The sequence below is a fragment of the Crotalus tigris genome, unplaced genomic scaffold (genome assembly GCF_016545835.1).
Source record: "Crotalus tigris isolate CLP2741 ecotype Arizona unplaced genomic scaffold, ASM1654583v1 scf7180000017648.698776, whole genome shotgun sequence".
Classification (NCBI taxonomy): Eukaryota; Metazoa; Chordata; class Lepidosauria; order Squamata; family Viperidae; genus Crotalus; species Crotalus tigris.
The window spans coordinates 151222-165715 of record NW_024096540.1 but is presented as its reverse complement, the minus strand read 5'-3'; positions in this window follow the sequence as shown (position 1 = coordinate 165715).

The window sequence follows — 14494 nt, the reverse complement described above, 5'->3', positions numbered from 1 at the left end:
GTGCGAAAAATAGTCTAAACATCGCTGCCATGACCAGAGCTGGCCCGATGTTATCTACCCTTTCCCACGATGGACTTAAAACCTGGGGATTGGCTGGTTTGAACTGTTGAGATGAACTATGGAGTGGGGTTTGCTTGGGGACACTTTAACCTATCAATCTATACAGGAGCCCATCAGATCCTGTCTAGTATTCCTCTATCAGCTTCTCCTAATACAAGTTCCTTTTGGGAGAGCTTGCTTCCATGAGTTCTGCTTTCTTGGGATGAGGTATTGAAGTGAGTCCTCACCCCCAGTATAGCACAATATCAATGAAGAAGAAAAATAACAGATCTCAAATAACCAGCATGGCTGCATAAAGAACTCTCTGATAAATTGAAAGATAAAAAGGGCAAGTATAAAAAGTGGAAAGAGGGGCACATAACTAAGACAGAATATCAGCAAATAGCCCGAGCCTGCAAAGATGAAGTGAGGAAAACTAAGGCTCAAAATGAACTAAGGCTTGCAACAAAAGTAAAAAATAACAAAAAAAGCTTCTTTCACATGTAAAAAACAAGAAAAAGGTTAAGGAAATGATTGGTCCATTAGTGGGAGAAAATGGCAAGAAGGTGACAAGCAACAGGGAAAAAACAGAACTAAACTCATTTTTTGCATCCCTATTTACAGAAAGGGAAAAAACAGCCCAACCTATCAAAAACAGTACCATAAAAAACAGATTAGAAACACAAGTTAAGATAAGCAAGAAAATGGTAAGTGAGCACTTGTCCACCCTAGATGAGTTCAAATCACCTGGACCAGATGGACTATACCCCAAGGTTCTGAAGGAACTGGCAGATGTGATCTCAGAACCACTGAACTATATCTTTCAAAGATTCTGGAGCGCTGGGAAACTACCAGAGGACTGGAAAACAGCTGAAGTAGTTCCCATCATCAAAAAAGGAAAAAAAAATGTATGTAGGAAACTACAAACCTATCAGCCTGACTTCAATACCTGGGAAGATCTTGGAAAGATAATCAAGTAATGAATCAGTGAACACTTAGAGGCAAACAAAGTCATTACTAAAAGCCAACATGCCAGATAAATCTTACTGCATTCTTTGACCAAGTGACAAAATTAGTGGATCAGAGGAATGCTGTGGATATAATTTACTTGGACTTCAGTAAGGCATTTGATAAAGTAGACCACAACCTACTACTTCATAAGACAGAAAAACGTTGCTTAGACAGCATCACCACCAGATGGATTCGTAGTTGGTTGACTGGACGTATTCAACGTGTAGTCCTCAATAGAACTGCATCTACATGGAGGGAAGTGTATAGTGGGGTGCCCCAGGGCTCTGTTCTAGGCCCCAGTGTTCTTCAACATCTTCATCAACGATTTGGATGAGGGGATAGATGGGGAACTCATCAACTTTGCAGATGAAACCAAGCTGTCAGGAATAGCCAACACTCCAGAAGATAGACTTAATATACAGAAGTATCTTGACAGACTTGAACATTGGACGCTATCTAACAAAATGAAATTCAATGGTGAAAAATGTAAGGTTCTACATATAGGCAAGAAAAACCAAATGCACAAGTATAGTATAGGTGGTACCTTGCTCAACAGTAGTGACTGTGAGAGGGATCTTGGAGTCCTAGTGGACAATCACTTAAATATGAGCCAGCAATGTGCTGCATCTGCCAAAAAAGCCAACACAGTGCTAAGCTGCATTAACAGAGGGATAGAATCAAGATCAGGTGAAGTGTTAATACCACTTTACAATGCCTTGGTAAGGCCACACTTGGAATACTGCATCCAGTTTTGGTCACCACGATGTAAAAAAGATGTTGAGACTCTAGAACAGTGGTGGTGAACCTTTTAGAGACCAAGTGCTTAAACTGCAACCTGAATCCATGCATCGCAGGGTGCCAGGGGCATGGCCACTGAATGGACATGGCCATCAAATGGGTGTGGCCAAGTGGGCATGGCTGCCAAGTGGGTGTGGCTATGGTAGTCATGGCAGCATGAGTGGGTGTGCCAGGGTGGGCATGGGCACCTCGATGTTGCTCCTGGGGAGGGATGCCTGTGGGGGCTGGGCAGGATTGGGGGTGATCCAGGGGTTCTCTGGCAGGTGGGACAGTTGGTAGGAGGCTCGTCCTGCAGGGTGAGGTGAGGCAAGGCAGGGCAGGAGTGCCATTGCCATTGGGCAAGGCAAGGTGAGGAAGGAGCTGGGGCAGGTTGCAGACAAAGGGGGGCTCCAGTGAGGAGGAGGTGGTGGAAGAGGGTTTAAGCAAGCTTAGCAACCAGAGTGGGCATCCCCCCCCCAAAATGTGCTTCATGGGTAACCTAAAAGCATGACAGAAGAGACCAAAATCTGCTGCAACCACCCAGCAGATGGGAGGGGAATAAAAACCAAACAGCCCCCCCCCCCGCCAATCCTCAATGAAAGCCTCAGATGAGGGAAGAGCGTGGGCAGGCAGCATCTTGCTCAGCTGATGGCTTGGAGGAGAAGGGTAGCTACACCCCCTCCCAAAAGCTGCCCTCTCATGAAAGCAGGATGAAAACTCCAAAAAGCAACAAGAAAAAAAAAGTTAAAACAGAAGAGTGTCTTGCAATGGTGTTCTTCCCCACTTCCTTCTAGCTGCAGGCTAAATATGTAAAGACCACAAAAGAAAAAACTTGGCTTTCTCTCATTTTAGTTCAGAAGGAAGGAACAGGAAGATTGGGGAGTTATTTGTTTCAAAGGAAGGGAAAGAGGGGCTGGGGGAGTGCAGCAGGAGAACGGCAATGGTACAAGGCTTCTGGCTATGCAGAGGGGCATTGTGGGGGCATTCTTTTTAAAAGAGCAAAACGAGGCAAAAAGTAAAAATTCCCCACTCACTCCACCTCCCAAAAACACAACAACAGAGCTTTCAATGATACAAACACGTTTTAATGAAAAGGAAAAGTTTGCATTTGGCATGCTTTTAAAGAATTAATGTGATTTTTGTTGTTGTATGCCTGTTAATAATTTATCCTTGGCTCATAGTCTGTAAGTTTGAGAGAAACACATGCAGCACTCAGGTCATCTGTTAGTCTGCTTCTGATGTCAGATTTTATATAATTCAAAGCTGAAAATAGCTGCTCACAGGTGTAAGATGATCCAAACAAAGTAAGGAAAGCAATCCCAAGTGCTTTCATGGATTTAAAATTATCTGGCAGAGAATTCCACACTTTGAGGATTTTGTTCTCAGCACTAACTGTGCTGTCCTTTGTCATCCCTTCCATCTTCTCTAGTGTTTCACGCAAGTCACAGAATTTATTTTTTCAGATAGTATTTTCCTGAAATTCCGGTAGCTTAATTTCTAGATTTCCTAAATCTAACCACTCTAAGTAGGAAAGATCAAGTTCTTCAAATTTGGCTTTATCTGGAGAAGTAAGAAAACACAGGATTGTCTCCATCTTATGGAACTATGAAAATCTGTTACTAAAATTTACCTTTGCAGCTGCTAGAAAATTCCTTGTAGATTTCCTGATGGCTTGTAGGATTGTCTGCAAATGATGTAGAAATTTCTAAATGAACTTTTAGATTATGAAAATATTTCAGCTGCCCACTTTCAAGATCTCTTTCAAAAACCTGCAGTTTTCTCTCAAATGTTTTGATGTCACAAAACATCCTTTCTGCTGTTTTCCCTGCACCTTGTAATTGTTTGTTGAGCAGACTGAAGTGGTGTGTAAAGTCTGTAAAAAACATGAAGTTGGTAAGCCAGGCCATATCAGTGAGCTGTGGATATTCTTGCCCTTTTTCATGCATAAACAGCCGAATTTCATCCAAGCAGGCCACAAATCTCTCCAGGACTCATCCTCTGCTCAGCCACCGGACATTGTTATACATAAATAAACAATCATACTATGCCTGCACCTCCTCAGGTAGTACTTGAAACTGCTGACAATTCAGAGCATGAGCCATGATGTAATTCACTATTTTTGTGATGTTTTTGAGGACATTGTCAAAATTTTTGTTACTTTCCTTGGCACAAAGAGCTTCCTGGTGAATGATGCAGTGGAATTGAATTACTTTATGTTTTGTTTCTTGAAGAAACAACTGTATGAAACCAGATGTTGCCCCCACCATAGAAGGTACTCCACCACTTATAATTGAAACCACCTTTTCGGGTCTTATGTCTTGTGACAAAAAAGCTTCCTTCACAGCATTGTAGATATCTACACCTTGTGTTCTTTCAGGCAAAGACATCAGTTTCATTTCAAATTATTGCCAGCCTTGCATGATTATTGATATCTGTGCTTTTGTCCAAGCACATGGAGTAACAGGCTGCCTTTTGTAACTCAGTGGTGAGCTGCTGACTAACGTCACTTGCCATGCACTGGACTCTATCTTTAATGGTGTTTGTGCTCAGTGGTATCTCAGTGATGCGTTGAATAATTTTATCCTTGTTTGGGAAACCATATTTTGCTATGCACAGTGAAATTTTAAAACTGGCAGCTGTCAGATGATTCATTCTGGAAAGATAGTTGGAAAAACTAAGATGCTGGGAATGATAGCTCCTCAATTTCCCTTGAAGAAACTCTTTCCTTTCATTATCACCAAGTTGGGCAACATTTTTGTGGGTGGTTTCAAAGTGCTGTCTGACACTTGCAGCACACAACACTTTCGTTGCATAGAACGCATAATGTTTTCCCACTGCATTTGATTACTCCAAATGGCTGTGTCTAGGCCTCTTGGAATGTTCTTCCACTATCTGTTTTTGTTTTTTTGGCTGTTGTCATTTTTGGGTGGGTGTACAAGATTTGAAGTCTAAAACAACCACAGTTTTTTTTAAAAAATTGAAGTAACCAATACAAATTTATCTCTAAATAACTAACACTATTAGTTAACACTAAAGAAATGGATATTCCCTGAATCAACAATCTAGGAGGGGGGAATTAAACAATGAAAGCAGTGTCTTAGATTTTACAGGTTGTTGGAAAAGTACTCATTCATTTTACCATACTAAAAATAGCAGAGAAATCTAAAGCAGAATGCCTGTATTAGCAAATGCAACTGATATAAAATCTGGACAAAGAATGGTCAATAAAGCATTTTTGGTTGTCTATTTTATCTTTCCTAAAAAACTGTAACCAACTTCCTCACCTAACTTTGCAAACCCTGTGGGACCCACGCCATTCCACATACCTGCAAGAAAGCAGCTGCAAATCCGGGGACTGTAACAGGGCTTTTCCATTCGCCTAGCAAGGTGATAAAAACTTGATGTAAACTTGATGACCCCCCCCCAAAAAAAGGAAAAAAGTGATAAAGTACAGTAGTCCTCACCTTACAACAGTTCACTTAGTGATGGTTTGAAGTGACAACGGCACTTTAAAAGGTGACTTAAGACCATTTTTCACACTCTGGCTTATACACGCCCACCCCTCGCTGTTGCCATGAGGCTGGGCAACCGGTGAGTTTGAATGCTGCCTCGTTGGGGCTTGCTGAGGCAGCTTCAGACACCAGGCCACCCCCCCCCCCACCATTGCCACCGCCTACGAGGCTGGGCAGCCAGCTGAGGCAAGAAAGACAACCCTGGCCGCCATTAATGCTGTGCCGCCGCTATATGTATTTTAATGCATGTTTACCCTGCCTTTAAATGTGGGGCCAAGATTTACAGAAAGTTAGTAAATAATAAATAAAAACAGGCTGCTTTCATTTGAACCATAGATTATAGTGGGGACCTGGAGGGATTTTCTTTCAGTGAAGATGAAAGAAAGTATTTAAAAGAGAGGTAATAAAAAGCAAAGCAGAAAGGAATAAAAAGAGTAAGAAATGGCATGGAGGTTATAGGTTTCCTGGATCAGAAATAAATAAACAGAAGAATTAAATCAGTTTTAAGAGAATAAATGGCAATAAATGGAAGAATCAAACCAGTTTTAAGGGAATAAAAGGAAATAAATATCAGCAAACACGAATGCTTTAACCAAATTTTTGTAGCCCAGATGTGATAGCCTCCCCAGAGATTACATTGATATGTGTGCAGTTGTGCATTAGAAGAGCACAAAATGTTGGTTTCAAATAATTTTACTGTGCAATTGATAAACAGTATAGCAATGCAAAACTGTCAGGATCCAAACTGTTATCACAATTTTTTTCTGGCCTTTTTTCCCCTTATATTTTGTTTAGTATATTCTACATAGGGTAGTATTTTGCAGGAGAATATTCTTACTGATGTTTCTTTAAGCAAGAATACTTAAAGCTAAAGTTATAAACTTTCCTTAGGCATAACCTGGATATAAAAAGGATGGTATTTTTGAATACGTTTAAGGATCAAAAAAGTGTGGGAGACTCAAGGAGTAACTCGGGATGGATGGAAGGACAGCAAATCGCTCTTCTACAGCAGAGAGTACAGCCAGTTCACACTTGCTCCAAACTAAAGACCATTACAAATCATAATTTGAAATCTGACCATATGCGAGAATCTCCCACCATCCACCTTCCCCACAAACTCCCTCATTTCTACCCTTCTAGCTGTCAATGATGAAGCCCTGCCCACTCTCCTTGGGCCCCTCCCCTCCCCCTCCTTTAGTGTTTGGTGTGCGAGTGCTCAGCAGGCCCTGGTTGGCTCCTCCTGTTCAGCCTGTGCGAAGGCAGGTGCGGTGTGTGAAGGCCAGTTCGCAGCTGCACGGCCTGACTAGATCTTTGGGGCAGAAGACAATGTGCAAGATGGAAAGGAGAATGCGGTGAGCCGAGGAGATTGGCCCAGGGGTGTTCAGACTGCTGTTACCTTTGATGCTAGTAGTGCTGCTGCGGGAGGCTGCAGGGGAAACTTGTGCTGCTGCCGCGCCTTGTTCTTGCTAGTGAGGTGTATTGGATTGCAGCCACCTCTGCATCTCTGGTGGGAGCTTAGAACCAGACCTGCTGCCTCCTTTGCCTCGCAGCCTCACCGCGCTGTAAGTATCGCTCCTGTCAGATCATGGTGTCTTGCCTCTGTCCATTTCTTAGTGGGTCTGGAAGGCTTCACCTGGTTGCTTCAGGGCTGAGTGGGGGACCTGGTAGGTGCTTCTCCCTCTCGGTAGCTGTAGATTTGCTCCCAATCTACATGCCCCGCCCTTTGGCATCACCACCAAACTACTTTCTGCACCACCGGCATCGCTGGAGCCTCCCATGCTAACTGGTAGGTCTGCTGTGCCGGGTTCCTGATGACCAGCTGTGTGGTGGCCTCCCTCTGAAGCCTGCTGGCATGGCCAGGGCCATGCGGCACCACGCATTGCTCCCCGCAATCAGCTGTATGGTGGCTGCCATCCGGAGCTCGCTGGCTTGGCTGGGACTGCTCACTTCCCCCCTATGAATGTTGAGTCCACAGGGGCTTGACAGATGGGCTGTGCGAGGCGGGGCATGAGGTGATGCAAAATGGCACCGCCGGGCGCCACAAGATGGCAGCACTGGTGGGGTGTTCTGGGGCCACTGGGCCAGGCTCTTCTTCCTTGGCCTCATCTCCCCCGGTGGCTGCCGCTTCGCCCACTGTGGCTGCAGCCAAGCAGCGCAAGTTCAGCAAGATTGCACTGCAGAAGCAGCGGCAGACCAGAGATGGTGTGGGGTGGGCTGCGCGAGCATAGGAAAGAGATCACCCCACTAGAAATAATAATGGGGTGGGGTGACGTGAAATTTCCCCTCCAAAGACTGGATTGGAATCCCATTGATGCAAGTGGTAGAAGGGAAATGCAAGACTTAGGGGATATTGTAATTTTGGGCATCAAAGAATGTAGGCCAAAGCACCAAAATATACATAAAGCTTTTGAAATAACACAAGAGAAAATGAGTCCCCATCAGCCTTTTTACAACAGCTAAAGGATGCAATGCGCAAATATTCTGGCAAAAATAGTAAGGACCCAGCCCACTTTGCATCTTAAGAAGACAGAACTCTTCGAATATTTCTTCCAACGGGCATCCTTTATTAAGAGAAAATGGTTGCAGGCATTCTAGACAGGACCTGGGGCCCAAGCCCTATGGTTCAAGATTTTAAGGGGTCCCCAGAAGCCCCACCCCACCCCACCATCTTTCCAGCGACAATCCGAGGCATTAAATTTCCACCCCTTTTTTCCTCACTGCCGGTGGAAGGGAGACTTCAGAGAGGAATAGATGAAAGCTGATGGCCCCATTGTTATGATTTAGTCCTTTTGGTGGTATTCACATTCAATCCCTTTGAAGTTGTACCAAAGGAAATGAGGGCCATAAAACCCCTTTGTTCACCCCCCTTCCCCTTCATTGTATAACAGAATCCAGAGAGGCCAGAAATGGGGTTTTCCATAGTCAATAACTACAGATGAAATATAATTGGATTCTGACACCCTGCCCCCTTAAAAATAAAATAGATCCACTGAAAGAAAACAAAACAGGTATAAAAGTTAGTCAGGCTTGTTAGGATACTCTGTGTGAAACTTCTTTAATAGCTTCAGGACTCTGACATGATGTTTATGGACCCACTCATTTTGTGAGGCAGGGAGGTGTTTGCATGTGACTAGGTACTGAGTCGCTCCATGATATGTCCTAGAGTCTAAGATTTCCTTTATTTCAAAGTGTTGTTCGCCCATGATTGGAGGTGGGGGGGATTTTTGGCCGTAAAGGTGACTGATGCTCTCTTTTCAGCAAGCTGCAATGAAAAATTGGGTATATTTGCCTGAGATTTTTGGGTAATTCTAATTCTACTGTTACTGGGTTTATGATTCTTTTAATTGGAAAAGGCCCTATATATTTTGGTCCAAGTTTTTTACAGGGTTGTAGGGACCTTAGGTATTTTGTAGATAAGTACACCATTTCTCTTATAATGAATGGTGTAGGCTCAACCCTTTTTTTATCGGCTTGTGCTTTGTATGCCTGCCTAGCTTCATCTAGTGGTTTCTAACTATCGGCCAGGTGTTTTGTAATTGTTCCATCCATTCTTTCAGTGATGGGATCGCCGGTTCATTTGGGGTTAATTCTGGCATGGGGTTGAAACTTTGACTGGTGGCTATTTGAAAAGGAGTGTAACCTGTGCTGGAGTGGACTGCATTATTGTAGGCAACTTCTGTGAAAGGGAGTAGGTCCATCCACTTTGTTTGCTGAAAATTAATAAAACATCTTAAATATTGCTCAAGTACTGAGTGACAGCGTTCTGTTTGTCCGTCCGACTGAGGGTGATGGCTAGATGTCAGTCCCTGAGTGGTCTCTAAGAGGGATAAAAATTCCTTCCAAAATGCAGACATAAATTGCACTCCCCTATCAGAGATGATGTGTTGGGGTGCCCCATGCAATCTGTAAATGTGCTGGACGAAAAGTTTTGCTAAGGCTTTTGTGGTGGGAATATTTTGGCAAGGGATAAAGTGTACCTGTTTGGAAAAGAAGTCCGTGACCATCCAGACAACAGTATTCCCATTGTTTTCTGGTAATTCCACTATAAAATCCATGGCTATTTCCCTCCAGGGGGCTGAGGGATTTGCCACTGTTTGTAACAGTCTGGGCGATTTCCCTTGCAACCTCTTTGCAGTAGCACACTTTGGGCAGCTGGCCATGTAACTTTCTATGTCCTTTTTTATGGATGGCCACCAAAATTGCCATTTAATTAAGTGTAATGTTTTTACAAATCTAAAATGCCCTACTGAAAGCCGCATGAATGTGACTCCTTGGGTTGTTGGTACATATAACTTTTCCCCCACCCATGGCAGCCCATCTCTCATTGTGCGCACATTTTTGTTTTTCTGGAACCATTCATCTGTTTCCAAACTTTTCCAGAATTCAATTCCGGTTTGGCTGCCCAACTGTGGTTTTAATTTAGCTTGGGCTCTGGTGATTCTACCATCATCAGTTTAGAGTCGATGGCTCGTGTGCTGTTATATTGGATGCATGTGCATCTGCCAGGAAGTTCTTTCCCCCCGGCAAATGCTTGAGCATAAATTGGAACTGGTGAAAATGCTGGGACCAGCGAGCTTGCTTGGGGTTGAGCTTCCTGAGCATTTTCAGGGCTTCCAAATTTTTGTGGTCAGTCCACACCTGGAAGGGGATTTTGTTGCCTTCAAGGAACTGGCGCCATGTGAGTAATGACCAACGTATACTGTATGCCTCTTTCTCCCATACAGGTCAATGCTGTTCCGTTTCCGTGTGTTTCTTCGATGTGTATGCACAGGGTTGCAATACCCCCTCATCATTTTCTTGTAATAGTACAGCTCCCACTGCCACATCACTTGCATCCACCTGTATTATGAAGGGCTTATCCATGTCTGGGTGCCTTAGTACTGGTTCGGCAGAGAAAAGTCTCTTTAATTTCTCAAACGCTGCTTGGCACTCCATTGTCCATGTTAGTGGCTGGCTAGGTTTTATTGAGGATGCTCCCTTCATTTTTAGTAAATTTGTGAGGGGCAGGGCTATCTGGGCAAATAAGGGGATGAATTGGCGGTAAAAGTTTGCGAAGCCCAGAAAACTTTGCAGTTGCTTTCTTGTGCGGGGTGCTGCCCATTCTAATACTGCTTTGACCTTCTCTGGGTCCATTTCAATGCCCTGGGGGGGATATGTGATAACCTAGGTAGTCTATCCTTTCCTGGTGGAATTCGCATTTTGAGAGTTTGGCATATAGGTGGGCAGCTCGCAGTTTTTTTAAAACCGCTCTGACTAGGTTGACATGTTCCTCTTTTGATTCGGTGAAGATAAGAATGTCGTCTAAGTAAACCAGGATCCCCTTAAATAGGTGCTCCCTTAGAACGTCATTGATTAATTGCATAAATACTGCAGGGCCCCCTTGTAATCCAAATGGCAAGACTTTGAATTGGTAGCATCCCATGGGGCAGTTAAATGCAGTCTTCCATTCATCCCCTTCCTTAATTTTCACGTGACAGTAAGCTTCCCTTAGGTCTAGTTTAGAAAAAAAATTTCGCTTTTGATAGGTGTGACAGCATGTCTTTCATGAGGGGTAGAGGGTATAGGTTGCTTTCATTGATTGTATTCAGGGCCCTATAATCCACACATAAGTGTAAAGAGCCATCCTTCTTCTCTCTAAAGAGGACTAGGGCAGCCACTTTAGGCTTGGCTTGCTCAATGAACCCCCTTTCTAAGGTTTTCTTTATGAATCTTTCCATTTCCTCCTTCTCCTTTGGGCTCATGGAGTATAATCTGGGCTTCGGGAGTTTTGCCCCAGGCTTGAATTCAATGGCACAGTCTGTGGGTTGGGGGGGGAGCTCATCCACCCTCTCCTCACTGAAAACCTCAGCAAGGTCTCTGTATTCCTCTGGTATTTCTGGTAGTCCCTTTTCCTCTTCCATGGATGCTTTTTCTGTTCTTGATTTTGGTAGTCTCCCTTGGGATTTTAAATCCATAGGGTCCCCCTTCGGGAATTTGATTTCTGCCATCCTCCAATTCACCCAGGGGTTCCATTTTTTTAACCATTCCATCCCTAGGATCATTGGGCATTCCATGCCTGGGGTCACCACAAACGTTATGTCTTCCTCGTGTTTGCCCAGGGAGAGGTGTATTGGTAAAGTGGCTAGGGTAGCTGGCACCTCCCCTGCTATGGACCCATCTATCTTGCCAAATGAGATTGGTTGTTCCAATCTCCTTGACAGAATGCTAATGAGTCAGGCTAATGAGGCAGCTGGTGCAGCCAGAGTCTATTAAGGCTTTCACATTCACGGCTTCGGGCATGGGGAGAATTAATAAAGTCACTGTCTTGAGGATGGGTGCGATGCGTCCACTTACCAGGGGTTCACCCTCTGAGCTGTTATCTGAGGCATCCACCAGCCCTGCGGTGTAGGCTAGAGTTCTTTCCCCCTGATGAGCAGAGGTGGGGGTCCACAGCCTCCATTGTTCTCATGGCAGGTTCTTTTGTCTTAGCTGGAGACTTTCTGGATTTGCTGGCCGGTGATCTGTCTGGGTTGTGCTGGGGGGCTTTTGAGCGGCATTCTACAGCCCGATGCCCTTCTCTCCCGCACTTGAAACACCCCATTTGCTTCTTGGCCATAGCTGATGGTTTCACTGGTTCGCATGTCAACTCAGGCGGTGAGCGGCTCCATTGTTTTCCTCGGCGGTGCCTGTTCAATATGTCGATCTCTGCTTCCTCTGCCAAGACATACCATTCCTCAAGTTGGTGTGGGTCCCCTCGGGGCAGGCAAGCGTCATATAGGTCATAATTTAGTTTGTCTTTGAAATGGCTAAGGAGGATGTTTTCCGGCCAATTCAGTTTGCTGGCAATGGCCCGGAATTCTTGCGTATATTCGGCTACAGGCGTTTGCCTTATCTCATCGTTTTTATCCTTTCACGGGCATTGCGATCAGCCAGGTGGTCCTCAAATTGCCTTCTCAGAGAGGACATGAAATGGTTGAAGTTGTTGACCTCTGGGGCATTGGAGTCGTGCAAGTTCACCACCCAATCTGTGACTGGCCTGTCCAGGGCAGATTGCACGATCCGGATATGGGCTTTGTTGCTGGGGATGTCCCGCCCATATTCCTCCATGTAGCTGAGGACTTGGGTTAGGAAAAACCCCAAGCGTGTTGGCTCCACCTTGAATTTCACGTCCAGCGGCGGGAGTCTATGAATGGACAAGTGCCTTCATTGTCGGTGGTAGTGTCTTCTATCCAGATCGCCATCTGTGGGTCAGCGGGGAGTGGGGACTACTGGATCAGCAGATGTCCCCGGTGCTGCAAATTCCACTTCCCCTTGGTGTCTCTCCCTTTGCGGCTCCAGGAGCTGGGGCGGCCATAGGGTTCAGAATTCTCCTCTCCTAGGGAGCTGAGAGTTCTCTTTATCAGGTTGATAGCTTTCTCTAGGATCCAGCCCGAGTACGGTGCCCAGCTCCCTTCCTCTTCACTTGCGTACAGGGATTTCTCCATCTCCTGCTTCCATTCAGGGTCACCTTTCTTGATTTCTTTTCCCACTTGCCTTTCTTTCCAACACTCATTGACCACCGAGGTTTGTGGTCCCGTGTCTCCACCACCTCTTCTCCTGAGGAATCTGACCTCTCAGATCCTGACATCTGGCAGGGTTTTAGTTGGGCCGGCAGTTCCCTTTACGGGGAGTTTTCTCTCTTCCTTGCTCCGCCATCTGACATGGTAATTTTTGCAAAGTCCCTCGGCAAGGTTCTCCCTTCCAGCTGGACTAATTCTGCAGGTCCTGTCTAATGTAAGGACCCACCCCACTTTCATCTTAAGAAGACAGAACTCTTGGAATATTTCTTCCAACGGGCATCCTTTATTAAGAGAAAATGGTTGCAGGCATTCTAGACAGGACCTGGGGCCCCAAGCCCTATGGTTCAAAATTTTAAGGGGTCCCCAGAAGCCCCACCCCACCCCACCATCTTTCCAGCAACAATTCCAGGCGTTACATTTCCACCCCCTTTTTCCTCACTGCCCCTGGAAGGGAGACTTCAGAGAGGAGTAGAAGAAAGCTGATGGCCCCATTGTTATGATTTAGTCCTTTTGGTGGTATCCACATTCAATCCCTTTGAAGTTGTCCCGAAGGAAGTGAGGGCCATAAAACCCCTTTGTTCATCCCCCTTCCCTTTCATCGTATGACAGAATCCAGAGAGGGCAGAAATGGGGTTTTCCATAGTCGATAAATAGAGATGAAATATAATTGGATTCTGACACAAATATTCAGTGTGCAAATAGATCTGGATAATCCAGCTTCGGAAGCCAAAGTGAAGGTCAGCTTTGTAAAGCAAAGTATGTCCAGATATACAGAAAAAGCTGCAGAAAACCACATGGGCTACTAAGGGTCTGGGAGAACATTTTTTAAAAAAATGCAAAAAGTGTACACCCAGAGAGGAGAGGAACAATTAAGATCACAAAGCAAACTCATAGTGACTATGGTAAAAGAAGTACTCAAACACCTGAGAAGCCTCCCTGACATCCTCGATACCTGATCTATCAGGGAAGAGGAAGCTTCAGGGAAAGTTACAGGGGAAGGTCTAGAGGCAGAGGAAGAGGTAGGAGATTTCAGCTTCATCAAGGCATAGAACGGAAATGTTTTGGATGTGGCCAATCCAGACATTTTTTGAGAGATTGTCCAGAAGAAAAGAGAGAAGAGCAGTTATATAATTTTTTGGGGAAAATAATGATTAGAGGTTTCGGGGTGCTTGATCCAGGGGTCCTACCAAGAGCTCTTGATAAATATTTTAGTAGGACCCAGACAACAAGTTTGAGGAAGTTTGGGTAAAGGATTTCCCCCCATTTGTTATTTTTACTTGATTAATTTAGTTTTAGCTTGACTGTCAATTATCTAGTGGAGACACTAATTCTTAATGTTTTAAGGGAAAATGGAAAGAGTACAAAGAATAAAACATATTTTTATATAAAACTTCCCACATAATCTTCAAAGCCCTTCATGGCATGGTGCCAGGTTATCTGAGAAATTGTCTCTCCCCAATTATATCTGCCCATCCCATAAGATCTGGCAGAGACTTCTGGTACCATCTGCTACAGACTAATGGTTGGTCCCAGGAGGCAGGTCTTCTCTGCCGTGGCTCATGCTTTATGGAACATTCTCCCTCCTCCTAAATGAAGTTAGTGCCATCCTTTTTAATG